We start from the raw sequence: 14,732 nt of genomic DNA, 5'->3' as shown, positions 1-14,732 counted from the left end.
CGGAGGACTGGAGAATTGCTAATGTTGTCCCCTTGTTTAAGAAGAGTAGCAGGGATAATCCAGGTAATTATAGACCGGTGTGCCTGACGTCAGTGGTAGGGAAGCTGCTGGAGAAGATACTGAGGGATAGGATCTATTCCCATTTGGAAGAAAATGGGCTTATCAGTGATAGGCAACATGGTTTTGTGCAGGGAAGGTCATGTCTTACCAACTTAATAGAATTCTTTGAGGAAGTGACAAAGTTGATTGATAAGGGAAGGGAAGATGTCATATACATGGACTTCAGTAAGGCGTTTGATAAGGTTCCCCATGGTAGGCTGATGGAAAGGTGAAGGCGCATGGGGTCCAAGGTGTACTCGCTAGATGGATAAAGAACTGGCTGGGCAACAGGAGACAGAGAGTAGCAGTGGAAGGGAGTTTCTCAAAATGGAGACGTGTGACCAGTGGTGTTCCACAGGGATCCGTGCTGGGACCACTGTTTGTGATATACATAAATGATTGGGAGGAAAGTATAGGTGGTCTGATTAGCAAGTTTGCAGACGACACTAAGATTGGTGGAGTAGCAGATAGTGAAGGGGACTGTCAGAGAATACAGCAGAATATAAATAGATTGGAGAGTTGGGCAGAGAAATGGCAGATGAAGTTCAATCAGGGCAAATGCGAGGTGATGCATTTTGGCAGATCCAATTCAAGAGTGAACTATACAGTAAATGGAAAAGTCCTGGGGAAAATTGATGTACAGAGAGATTTGGGTGTTCAGGTCTACTGTTCCCTGAAGGTGGCAACGCAGGTCAATAGAGTGGTCAAGAAGGCATACGGCATGCTTTCCTTCATCGGACGGGGTATTGAGTACAAGAGTTGGCATGTCATGTTACAGTTGTATAAGACTTTGGTTCGGCCACATTTGGAATACTGCGTGCAGTTCTGGTCGCCACATTACCAAAAGGATGTGGATGCTTTGGAGAGGGTGCAGAGGAGGTTCACCAGGATGTTGCCTGGTATGGAGGGCGCTAGCTATGAAGAGAGGTTGAGTAGATTAGGATTATTTTCATTAGAAAGACGGAGGTTGAGGGGGGACCTGATTGAGGTGTACAAAATCATGAGAGGTATAGACAGGTTGGATAGCAAGAAGCTTTTTCCCAGAGTGGGGGTTTCAATTACTAGAGGACACGAGTTCAAAGTGAGAGGGGAAAAGTTTAGGGGGGATATGCGTGGAAAGATCTTTACGCAGAGGGTGGTGGGCACCTGGAATGCGTTGTCAGCGGAGGTGGTAGACGTGGGCATGATGGCGTCTTTTAAGATGTATCTAGACAGATACATGAATGGGCAGGAAGCAAAGAGATACAGACCCTTAGAAAATAGGCGACATGTTTAGATAGAGGATCTGGATCGGCGCAGGCTTGGAGGGACGAAGGACCTGTTCCTATGGTGTAATTATCTTTGTTCTTTGTAAATAGTTTGCACTGTACCGTATATAATACTTTAGCTGTAACAAACCTGTTTGATATCTTCAGCATAACTGGACTCCACGCATCTCATTTATGTTGTATCAGACAACATAAAGAATGCATTATATGGTGGCAGTGGTGGGATATGCCTACCCCACGAGACCAGGAATTAACAGAGATGTCTTGGATTATTCAACTTCTTGGCACGTCATTCCAAATTTTTCCAACAAAGCATCATCGCTGAGAGAGCTCTTAAAGAAAGACATGCCATTTGTATGGCAGGAGGACCATCAGCATATGTTTGAGTCTCTCAAATAAGCATTGTCAGCAGAAACCTGTACCCTTCAGTACTATGATCCAAGGAAGAAAACAATCCTGGAAGTCTATACCCTCACGAGATTCCATCAGTCTCTTGGTACAAAATCGCCACTGATCTCTCTTCCATTAATGGAGACGACTTTACCTTCGTCAGTGATTAGTTCTCCAAATTTCCAATTGTCAGGCAGGTAAAAGACATTTTAAGCGTGGGCTGAATTTTATGCAGCCCCAGTGGGTTGGCTGATGGCGTGGGGGGCAGCGTAAAATTGAGCGGGAGGCTCCGGGAGGCATTTCCCACCCGCTCCCACCTCCAGCCAACCTTTTGGTAGTTGGGCGGGGGGAAATGGCCCGCCCGCCCAAGGCCAATCAAGGCCCTTAAGTGGCCACTTAACAGCTAGTTAAGGGCCCTCACCCACCTCCACAGGTATTTTACGCATGGCAAGTGAGCATGCTGGGGACGTGAAAGGATGTCCAGCGTTAGCTGTCAGCCTTTCCGCGCGCCGGGGGTGTGCCATGGTAGTCGGGCACAGGGTGCTCAATTGAGAGCCACCCCCACCTCCCAACCCACCCCCGGGACCCAAGACGCACCCCTCCCCCAAACGACTTCCCTTGCCTCGCTGCCACAACTGATCACCATTCCCCATGCCCCCCACCTCCCGGCGATACAAGCCTAACCTACCTGAAGTCCTGGCTCCATGGCGTTGGCTGGGCTGCAGTCCCAGCAGTGGCCATCGCTCTCAGTAGCACTGCTGGGACTAAGATCTACCGGCCCGTTGGTTGGCTGGCAGCTCACTGAGGCAGGGCCTCCTCCCTCAAGCGGGTGGAAGTCTCACCTCGGGACAGTTAAAGCCCGGGGACCCATAAAATGTGGGTCGGATCCCCGGGCTCGGCGGAAGCAGGTTCGACACCGGCTTTTACCTCTGTGACGATGTCCCGTCCACCTACGGTAAAATCCAGCCCATTGAGTGCCATATTCAGTCCATTTGGTGCACCTGAAGAAATCATTTCGGACAATGCCATGGTATACAGGCAAACCTTTCAGGGATATGTGCGCCAAATGGGGCATCAACCGTGTGACGTCCTCACCACATTACTCTAAATCTAATGGTCTTGCCGAGCGAATGTTTTACAAAATCAAATCAAAATTTTCGTGTTGCCATGCTCTACCTCAGAGCTACACATATGGATACAGGCTTATCGTCACCAGCAGAGATAATGTTTGGCAGACAAGTGAGGATGACTGCCGAGTCATCATCTGTCCAAATTCTCCCAGATGCAGGAGACACTGTTCAAAAAAACATGGAAGATGGTGCATGACTGGCATGCAGGGGCGGAACTACCTCAGCTACACGTAGGACAAAACGTCAGGGTCATACACCCCGCAGTGAGAACATGGTTACCCACAGAGGTATCCAAAGTTTGCAGTGAGCCTAGGTTCTTCGAGGTTAAAATATCTAGCGGAGCAGTGTTGAGAAGGAACCAAAGCCAAAGAAGAGAGGTATGCAATACATCAATTGCGCACAGCGGACTCGAAAGAACACATTCCAGTGATGAGGGTGTGACAGAACAACAGGACAACAAAACCAACACATTGACGACATGTCTGCAAGCCAGAAACAGCCAAGGATGAAATTCACATCCCAGAAGGTTATGCCGTAACCAGATCTGTCAAACCACCAAAACAATATATAGACGTTGAAGCTTATATACTTGTAAATTTTATCATCTATATCCCGTTTAACTAATTTTGATGTCTAATTTTATGTGTTTTACTTGTTGCATACGACTTCCCTTTGGAAAGGAAGGGAATGTTTGCCTTTAAGAGTGATGTCTCTTTAAGATCTTGGCATGCTAATGAGCTAAGTACCAGGATGCAGGCATGTGACTACAAGCCACGGTCACTCTGCAACTGTAACACCTCAAGGTAAGTTCTGTAAATAGTTTGCTCTCAACTGTTATAGTTTAGCTGTAATATACCTGTTTGAGATCTTCATAACAGGAATCCATGCATGTCATTTATGTTGCATCCGACAACGTAAAGAATGCATTACAGCCCCTTTCCCACCATGTGCTTTTGCAATAATCAATGGCATTTCTGCCAACCTAATCTACTGTGTCTCTTCTGTTGGGAGAGAGGGGTAAGAAGTCACTCTTGACTTTTCCAGAATTATTGTAAGACTAGGGCAAATAGTTTACTGCACGTAAATTGACATACACCAACAGTCCAGGAAATACTTTTCCTCCAGTCTCAGTCTAGTCTCCCTCCTCCCATCAACTAATACCTTTAATTTTAATTGCCTGTATGTTTGTTTTATAATGCTGCTGCCCTCCTAAGGGTGAAGGGAGGTTTCTAGCCGGCTGCGCAGGGAACAAATGCTTATCTCACCTGGCATGGAGACTGAAGTGCCAGTAAGCCGAGTGGACTGGTGCAGGTGTTCGATCTGTAAACCTAGCTGGTTAATGCAATAGTGGCTTGTAGTCAGCACATACTTTGCTGAGCAGTACATTCATTTGAACCACTAGCATGTTTTTAAAGTGTTGGTGTTGGGTGAAAAGTCAGGAAAGGTTGCACGTGACTGAATGTTTGCCCTTCTTAAGTTATTGCACGATGTTGCATTTATACCAGTCCTTTCATCACCTGGTTGTTTTAAAGAAATGAAATATTAGTACAAAATTTAAATTGTGTACAGCACTCCATCCATAGTTATAGCCTCCTTGTAAGTAGTGCCTGTCAAAGAAGAGTACCATATGTATTTCACTTGAAAAGAAATCATCTGTAGTTACATTTAGAAGTACTACCCAGACCCTACTTATTGGGCTGCAGTCTTTTAAAGTCTAATCTTCTGCTGTTGTGAAACTACTGGTACAGGATGTGGGTTTACGATAGGTGTAGCAGAGTTTCCAAGATGTGGGAGTTAGTATGCAAAAGCTCATGTAAGAGTAGATTCAATATGCAAAAGCTCCCAGCACAGTTGGCAGAAATGTTTCTTCCTTTCTTCACAAACAAAAGTACTTTTTTATTTCTAAGTAGATCTTGGCCTGGTTGAAGAATGTGTGTGCCTGATGAGCACACAGAGGTCAGCTCATGCTAAGATGGCTCTTAACAATAAATGGTACAAACCCAGTGTTTTTTGGTGGTTTTGTTGCTTCCATTCTGCAGGCGCCGGGGGATTTATTTTTCTAGTCACGTTTGAACCACTTGCATCTCAACAAGTTGAATGTTTAAGATCCCAACTCTCAGTACTCATAAATGATGTGGGGGTGGGGGGGGGGGGGGTGGGGGTGGAAGAGGGAGAAGTCTTTTTGCACTTCAAGGATGCTTAATGTCAGATTTGTAGATCAAAGGATTTTCTTTTGAATGTGTTTGCTTAGTCCTTTATGCCCTCCCCCTGTATTTTTCTAAATTGACAATGTTTTCACTCAATCTTGCAGTTCTGTTCCACTTGAGTTTTTTTGTTATGAAACAAGGGTGAGTTTGATGCAGAAGACTTTTTCAGTAAGAGGGAATGCATCCTCCACCTGAAAGAAAGTATTTATATTATGAAAAATCGTTCAGACTTTCCTTTTCAGGTGTCTCTAAATAAACCTGTTAACCCGTGAGCTAAGGAAAAGTTGAATTGTTTAGTGCTGAGTTTAACTCCTTGCTTTGATACAAATGTGTTTGAAATTTGGATATGAAACACTTTCCTTTTATTTCAACAGCAACAACTTTCATCTGTATAGCACCTTTTTAAATGTAGCAAAACATCCCAAGGCGCTTTGCAGGTTTGTTCTTAAACAAGCAAAATTTGGTGCTGAGCTGCATAAGGAGGTATTGGGGCAGATGACCAAAAGCTTGGCCAAAGAGGTGGGTTTTCAGGAGAATCTTAAAGGAAGAAAGAGAGGTGGGAAGTTTAGGGAAGGAAATTGAGAGCTTAGGTCTGTGACAGTTACCAATGATGGAGCAGTTACAATCAGGGGTCCTCGAGAGGCAAGAATTGAAGGAGCAGCGAGATTGTGGATGGTTGTAGGGCTGGAGGAGATTACAGAGATAGGGAGGGGTAAAGCTCTGGAGGGATTTCAAAGTAAAACTAAAATGTTTTTGCCAGTAAAGCTTTTTTAAAAGTGCCTTTTTGATGCAGTTTCGTTTTTAAAAGTAATTCTTTAAAATGGAATATTAATTTCCATCTATTATTAAATGAGTAGAAATCAGTCTTCTGCTTTTAAAAACATTTTTCTTCACTTTCTCATATTGACCTATCGTGGGAGGAAGGATAATCTTAAACATTTTTCTTTTCATATATTTAAACTAATTCTTACATACACAGTGAAGGATTGGAAAAGACTCTTTAGTCCATTTGGTCGATCCCAAAAAAAACTAAATATTCAAATGCCTGATTTTTTTTCCCTTTTAATTTTTCCACTACCACCTCCTGGGCAGTTTTTTCCAGATTTCCATCACCCTCTGCATGCAGTAGTTATGTTGAAATCAACTGTGCATCTTCTCTACCCTATGCTTGAGGCCATGTCCCCTAGTTCTAGAATTTACGGCCATTTCTGAACATTTCATTGGGCTCCGCCTATATATTCTCTTAAAAATATTCACAACATGAATGAAATCTTCTTGGCTTCCCCTGCACCTGAGTAAACACTCCTGGACTCTTCTAACCTTGCCTCATGGCTGGCCCGTTTGGCATTAGACAAAAAGTCTTTGGACATGTACAAAAAAAAAAGTATGATTTTGAGTCATGCTGTGATGTTTGGAGAAACTGAGTGAGTGCTATCGTGTGACTATGGAAACTAAGACGTGTTTTTGAAAAAAAAAAGCAAAACTTGATGCAAATTCTGATCTGGGAACTGTGCCTTTTAATCAAATTAAAACAACTCTTTGATCCTACCAGAGAAAGGGGATTTGGGTAAGGAAGCTTTACTGAACTTCTAGTGTTATAATTGTGTAGATTTTTTTTTTTAAAGCACCATGATCAATTCCGAAGTAATGTCAGGTTAAAAGGTTTATGAAATGATACCTGAAAGTAGCTTTCACCTCCAATCTTACATTTGCAGATCTTCTGGGAATTGGCTACAATCAGTGATCATTTAAAGTAGTGGAGTGCTTTAACTTTTTTTTGCCTTGGCTGAATCTGGAAGTACAGTTCAAGTATTTGGGGAATTTTATTTCAGCTTGCACAATAATGCAGAATTATTCTGTGACAATCTGGATTTAATACAAATGCCACGAGCATAGGCCACCCACTGTATCTCAAGGAAATTGCATTGGGACTTGATAACTTTTTATTAGTTCTGCAACTTAGAAATGTGACTGGGATAGGCACATAGACCACGGAGGGGGAAATCAATGTTAAAATTTAAAAGACTGTCAATATTTGATACAGTACCAAGAATCAGAATTGTGGCAAAGGTTGTGAGTATTGTTAATTTTCTTTGAAAATCCTGTTTTTCTTCACTTAGCCCATTTGATTCAAGCTTGACAAACCCCTGTGGCTGTTCATCATTATAGTCTGAAACTAGACTCAAACTGCAAAAGATCTGAAAGGGGCAAGTGCCGGATTTAAAAAAAAAAATTACAAATTCTCTTTGCAGAGTAATGAGTCTATTGAAAATCAGTTCTGCAATATCTGATAAATCTGTAGTTTCACTTTTTTAATCAGTTTGAATTGCTGCTCAATAAACATTTTTCTTAGAGGCTACAGCTTTATTGATCCGTATTGTTCTACCTGTCCAAATGTTCATCAACAGAGTTAAATTTCAGCAGTGGAGATGTGAGGTGTACTGAGCTCCTTTGGTGCAAATTCTGTGTTCTTAATTTCCGAATTTTGGACATCCTGAAAATATTTTTTGTATTTATAGAGCATACGACCATATGAATTAGGAGCAGAAGTAGGCCATTCAGCCCGTTGAGCCTACTCCGCCATTTAATAAGATCATGGCTGATCTGTTTCTGTCTCGAATTTCGCACTCCCATCTACCCCCCTGATAATCTTTAATTCCCTTGTCTAACAAGAAGCTATCTACCTCCGCCTTAAAAATATTCAATGACCCCGCCTCCACCACCTTCTGAGGCAGAGAATTCCAAAGTTGCACAACCCTCAGAGAAAAAATTTCTCCCCATCTCCATCCTAAAAGGGCGACCCTTAATTTTCAAATGTTGCCCCCCTAGTTTTGGACTCACCCACAAGAGGAAACATCCTCTCCATATTCACCCTGTCAAGACTGTTCGGGATCTTATATACTTCAATCAAGTCTCCCCTCGCTCTTCTAAACTCCAGTGAAAACAAGCCCAGTCTGTCCAACCGTTCCTCATAAGACAACCCACTCATTCCAGGTATCAATCTAGTAAATCCCCTCTGAACCACCTCCAATGCATTCACATCCTTCCTTAAATAAGGAGACCAAGTCTGCACACAGTATTCAAGATGTGGTCTCACCAATGCCCTGTATAATTGAAGCAGAACATCCTTACTTTTATTTTCAATTCTTCTCGTAATAAAGTATTCCATTAGCCTTCTTTATTACTTGCTGTACCTGCATATTAACCTTTTCTGAGGTTAAGAAATAATTTCACATTTATGCCATTGAATCTGTTTTGAGCTGAAGGCCCTTTTACAAAAAAATGATTTCACTAAAGTTTGCAAATTTTGACAATTTTCTGAAAGCGCTTTTTAAAAGAATAGTTTCTTTTAAACTGCATTTGATGAAAATATTTGAACTCTGTCAGTCGTGACCCAGTGGCAGCATTCTCACTCTGATTCAGAACGTCATCGATTCAAACCCCACACCAGGTTTTGAGCACTTATGAAAGTGCTTCAATTTTTCTAAAAATTTCTTTTGAGGACTTGTGTTTTATAATTGTGGAGATGGAATCCCTTCAGTCTCCAATGAATCCATGGATTTTTTTTAAAAAGGTTCACTGGAAGGACTCTGTTTAAAAACAACATTTACTGGATATTGCATGTCTTCAGCTAAGTAAACAACAGGTGCCTTCTGACTGTGGGAGTTGTTTACAAGAGAAGTGACATGTCAAGATTTATGGTGCTCCAGAGTGGGTTTCACTTTTTGAATACTGTTCAGTCTGTTGGAGGTCAGCCTGCTAAAAGAGAAGCACCCAGCTCATTTTTCTCCACCTCTCTGAGAAACCCTGCAAAATCCAGTGTGTGATAGCTAAAATCCCTGATGCCGCATTTCTCCTGAGAAGCTTCTGGAAGACTTCCTCTAGATACCTCCTGAACTGAACGAACTGCTTCTGAAAAGATCCCAGTGACCCATCTACATGTACTAGGACACCAGACTGTATGCCATCTGGAAAATAAGATATGTTATCTTTTTTCAAGAATTAACAAGTACTTTGGCCAAATCGTCTTTTATTTTTCCTTTTATGTATGTGTGTATGTATGGGTATTTAGAAGGGAATGTTTATATTTACTGCCATATTTCAAACAGTATGTTAAAGTTTTGCATCATTATTGACTGACTAAGTCTTGTTTAATAACACATTAATACCTTGGATTTTATTCTGAAATAAAAAAAATAAACAAATAAGGTTTCTTTATGTATATAATTGGCTGTATTAGTAACTGGATAAACATTTAAGTATATGTTAACCAGAGAGAGTGCACTCCTCCCACCTTGGTCGTAACAGCACATGATCTAGACTGTCATTTTGGTGTCATACTGAGGGAGTGCTTCATTGCCTCCGGTGGTGTCTTTTAGATGAGATGTTAACAAAGGACTGATTTTCTTTCCTTCTTAAAAGGAAGAGCTGAGGAGTTTCCCCTCTACCACAGCATCAACCAGATTAACTTGTCACTTATCCCAGTGCTGTTTGTGGGGTTTTGCTGTGTGCAATTTGGCTGCTGTGTTTTTATACATAACAGGAGTGGCTATGCTACCAAAGTAGTTTATTCGCTGCAAAATGTCTTCGAATGTTTCTCAGGAGGTAATAAATGCTGTGTAGGTGCAAGTTCTTTCTTCATAGTGGTTAATTTTAAATGGTCCTGTTCAGCAATGAAATGTGGACCCTGTAGATTAAGAAAATAATTTTTTTTTTCTTAAATAGGCACTTGACTGTTCTCAATCATTATAAAACTTGGATGGCAGAAAATGGACTGTTCATTATTGAGAAGTTGCAGAAATGAATTGCCATTTAGTGGGCTATGGAGGTAAAATAGAAGAAAAGTACTAACACCAGGAAGTTAGAAATTCAAAACTCTGTTGTGCCAGATGTTCACTTAAAAATATGAAATGTCCCATTTACTAAGTGACTTTTTTCTAACTTGCACTAATTTTCTTTTTCTTGTGGGTGGAAATGAATAGCTCACCAGCCTCCGTTGGCAAATGAAAATTTACAGATGCCACACAAATTTGGAGCAAGACTAAAAAGAAAGGCAGACTTGCATTTATATAGCACTTTTCATGACCACCTGCTGTCGGGAAGCACTTTACAACCAATCAGGTACTTTTGAAGTGTAGTCACTGTTCTAATGTAGGAAATGCAGCAGCTAATTTGTGCACAGCAAACTCCTACAAACAATGTGATAATGGCCAGATAATCTGTTTTTGTGATGTTGATTGAGGGATAAATGTTGGACAGGTTATTGAGAATAACTTACCTGCTCTTCCTTGAAATCATATCATGGGATCTTTTACATTCACCCGAGCAGGTATATCGGACCTCAGTTTAATGCCTCATCCTAAAGACGGCACCTCCAACAATGCCACTCCCTCAGTATTGCACTGGAGTGTCGGTGTAGATTTTTTTGCTCAAGACCCTGGAGTGGGTCTTGAACCTTATGACTCAGAGGCGAGATTGCTACCAACTGAGCCACAGCTGACGCCTAAAGAGCGAGTGGAATTCTCTGTTTTATAAAGCACAAAAGCAGTGACGATGCTCCAATTGTGAAAATACCTGGTTACATCAAAGTCAGAACATTGAGTATCCTGCTTTAGGAAGGATGTCGGGGCCACTGAGAGGGTGAAAAATAGATTTGCTAAGATAATTTCTTTTGGGCCTCCTTATCTCGAGAGACAATGGATACGCGCCTGGAGGTGGTCAGTGGTGTTTTAGTCGCTGTGAGGCAACTATGGAGTGACCTCTCCATGGCGCATGCCTGGGCAAATTTATGGAGGTTGAGAGTTGCCCAGTCGTCAAAACCCCCCTCTCGGCCTTTCTGGTGGGGTCCAAAGGAGTGCAGGACACGACGTTTGGCACCAGTATGGCTGCAGGAACTGCCGGAAACATGCCAAAGGTGACACATGACCGCCTACGGGGTTCCGCTCCGGATTTTCTGTTAGGGTTTACTCCCTTAGCCTTGGTCTCTCCCGAGACGCCCACAAGGCAGTGGGGTTGTTGGGGCCCCTACACAGGTGTAGGATGGTGCCGGTGGGAGGAGGGGATGCAAGGGGGAGGGGTAGAGGGAGGGGGTGGGGGGGGGGGTGCAGGGGAAGGGGGTGCGGGGTGAAGATGGTGCGAGGGGGGGGCGGGCTGGGACGGGGTTGTGAGGGGGTGAGCTGAGAGGGTGGAGCAGGGAAGGGGACGGGGGTGGGGGGGGGGGGGTGGAATCTGGTGCAGGTAATAAGCCATTTCCTCAGTGCCCACCATCGACGTCCGGAAAGCTCATCCACGTCCTTCGGGAGGTGAAGCATCATTTGGCAGACTTAGAGGTGATTACATTTGCTAAGGGTTTTTTTTTCTGCAGTGGTTTAAATAAAGGCATGCAGCATTGCCGACAGTGCGCTGCAGATGCTCTCCGAGCCATCTCCCGCGGGCGCTTTGAAGTTGCGGCCGGGGGGGCCGTTCGTGGATGTTTTGGGTGTTCGGGGCACCTTTTCACAGGACTTCTCTCGGGTCCCGCAGCTCCTTCTTCACCTCAATGGACTTACCGCATGCCGTGGCTGCAGACACTCTGGACTGTGAAGACAGCAGGATCGGAGATTGAAGTATCGGCAGCTGTGCTCGTCAATTTCATCCGGATCAATTTCATTGAGAAAACAAAGAGCAGGTGTGGCTGGGAGAGGGCAGTGGGCCCAGGTAACATACACTAAACTAGTCCATTCATAACTAAACACTGAAATCTGTCAAAAAACTGCACTTGTGGAAATTTAAAGACAAAGGCAGTACAACAAAAATCCTGCAAAACATTAGTTTCCAATTTGATATTAAAAGCAGCCAAATTCTTTGGGACCCATTTTAGTAATTTTATTCAAACTGGCAATAATACCTGGTGCTATTAGTTACAAGGGAAGACTAGAGAAACTGGGGCTCTTTCCATTAGAACTGAGCAAGTCAAGTAAAGGTCAGCTGAGGTAATTGTAAGTCTGTTGTATAGTGCTTTTCACAACCTCCGCACATCCCAAATTACTTTACTTTGAGCCAGTGACCAGAAGGCATAAATTTAGGATGCCAAACAAAAGGAGAGAAGATGAGAACTTTTTCTTTTAAACTGTGTTGTCAGGACACTGCCTTGCCAGAAACAGCAGTGGAAGCAGAATCCATAAAAAGGAAGTGGATAAACTTTAAAAAACAAAACAAAATGTAGAAGGGGTCTGTGGACAGCTCTCTGAGAGAACCAGCGCAGATACAGTGGGCTGAAGAGTTGACTCACACCCTTTAAACATACTATGGTTGTAGTTGGAATGTATTCTGTTTGCTATACATGTGTTTAGTCTTTTGGTGCAGCTGTGGCTCAGTGATAGCATTCTTGTTTCTGAGTCAGAGGTTGTGGGTTCAAGTCCCACTCCAGAGACTTCAGCATTTAATCTAGGCTGACATTTCCGTGTAAAACTGAGGCCCTGTCTTGCCTTTCAGGTGGACGTAAAAGATCTCATGGCACTACTCAAAGATGATCAGCAGAGTTCTCCCCAGTGTCCTGGCCAACATTTTCACCTCAGCCAACACCTACAACAGATGATATGGTCACTTATTTCATTGCTGTTTGTGGGAGCTTGCTGTGTGCAAATCGGGGTTTCCTCCTTCACAACAGTGACGCCACTTCACAAGTAATTTGTTGGCTGTAAAGTGTGTTGGGGTGTCCTGAGGTCACGAAAGGTGCTATAGAAATGCAAGTCTTTCTTTCAGATCCCCCACTTTCTTCAAGTTTCTGCTGATGTTTTACGACTGCCAGCTCTATGAAGATATACTCTGTCAGTGTTGACGTGGCCAATGAAGAAGTGGGATACTTTCATTAGAACAGAGGAGATTATTGGGTGATTTTGATGATAGGTGTTTAACATTTATGGGACAGAGTGGTTAGAAACAGCATTTCCAGTGCTTGAGGGGTCTAGAACAATTGAACACAGATACAAGATTAAATATGGTTGCTTATATTTTTAAGCAATTATAAACAATTTCAGGTTAGGGAGCAGAAAAAATGATTTTAGAGGCCTGTGAATCTCTGGCACACACTAATGATTGAAGCAGAACCATATCAACTTTTAATAACAAGTTAGATGGGGGGTAGGGGAGGGGCGATTGAAGGCAAGTGGAACAGAGGAGACACATGGGATTTGGACTACAGCTTTTGTGGTGGATAAAAACCAATAAAGTTGTGTTGAACGGCCAGTTTCTGTGTTGTAATTTCTATGTAAATGGTTACAGCTGCCATGTGTGATTTATAGCCCATAGAATAACATCTTCCAGTTCAGCTCCAAGCCATACACTGGTGTTGCAAATCCACCAATCGTTATGATTGTAAGAAATGTAAAACATCTTTGGTGGTGAATCTTTTTTTAAAAAGACAATTTCTAGGTTTTTTCTTTAAGTGATGAACAAACTGCAAAGAAAACAGCAACTCAAATGGTACGTTTCAAAGCCATGTGTTCCTGAGACTTTATTTCACTAATTATGGACAAAAGCGAGTGTTCACTTTTTTTTGTGTGTTTTTCCATTCTCTCCTCATGAGCTCTGCACTGTTACTTCTCCAAATCCGCATTGCTTGATTTAAGACACGTCCATGTCATTAGAAACTGAAGACATGGCTGTTTAATGATTAATGTGAGAGTCACCCTTTTCACGGACCAAATTCAAAACAATGGAAGGTGCTGGAGGACGAAATGCCCTTTCCATTCAATTGTGTTTGAAAGTTGACCAAATTTCTAACTGTTAGAAAACTGAAGAGCTAATTTCTAACTAAAGCCTCTTGGGATTGGTTTATTTAACAATACATCGGTTTTGAAAATAGAAAATGCAGGAAAACTACGGCAGGTCAGTCCGCATCGAAGAGGTAATGAGGGCCTAATGCTTCAGATGGGACTGTACCTTTTGAACAGCCCTGAGGAAGGGTTCCATTAGAAATGTCATTTGTTTCTACTTTCAGATGCTGGCTGACCTGCCGCTTTGTTTCCAGCTCATCTATTTTATCACAAATTGCCTGCCTTCAGTGCTTTTTAAGTGTACAATGCTTCGAAGATTAGTGGTAGGCCAGAAGATTGGGAAAACTTTAAAAACCAGCAAAGGATGACTTAAAGAGGGGAAGAAATTGAAATATGAGAGTAAACAGGCAAGAAATATGAAAACATTTAGTAAAAGCTTCTACAAATATATGGCGAGGAAGAGAATAACTAAAGTAAACATTGGTCCGTTAGAGGATGAGACTGGGGAACAAGGAAATGACAGAGACTTTGAGCAAGTATTTTGTATCTGTCTTCACAGTAGAGGACATAAAAAGCACAGTGGCGCAGTGGCTAGCACCACAGCCTCACAGCTCCAGCAACCCGGGTTCAGTTCTGGGTACTGCCTGTGCGGAGTTTGCGAGTTCTCCCTGTGACAGCGTGGGTTTCCTCCCACGTCCCAAAGACTTGCGGGTTGATAGGTAAATTGGCCATTGTAAAAAAAAAAATTGCCCCTAGTGTAGGTAGCTGGTAGGAGAATTGTGGGGATGTGAGAGGGAAAAATGGGATTAATATAGGATTAGCATAAATGGGTGGTTGATGGTCGGCATGGACTCAGTGGGCCGAAGGGCCTGTTTCGGTGCT

The 14,732-nt window shown here is 42.7% G+C and overlaps 1 protein-coding gene and 1 long non-coding RNA gene across 6 annotated transcripts in view; both read left to right on the top strand.

The window, feature by feature from the left end:
* The window catches only part of fyna (FYN proto-oncogene, Src family tyrosine kinase a), a 328,748-nt gene that overhangs the window by 10,566 nt on the left and 303,450 nt on the right, over nucleotides 1–14,732 (top strand). The gene's annotated exons all lie outside the window — the stretch shown is intronic.
* On the top strand, nucleotides 10,083–13,209 carry LOC137353295 (uncharacterized). Its single transcript, XR_010969835.1, has 3 exons — nucleotides 10,083–10,215; nucleotides 11,617–11,790; nucleotides 12,568–13,209. It is a non-coding gene; the product is annotated as an uncharacterized lncRNA (long non-coding RNA).

This window comes from Heterodontus francisci, chromosome 3, assembly GCF_036365525.1.
Source record: "Heterodontus francisci isolate sHetFra1 chromosome 3, sHetFra1.hap1, whole genome shotgun sequence".
Lineage (NCBI taxonomy): Eukaryota > Metazoa > Chordata > Chondrichthyes > Heterodontiformes > Heterodontidae > Heterodontus > Heterodontus francisci.
This window is presented reverse-complemented; position numbering and strand designations above follow the sequence as displayed.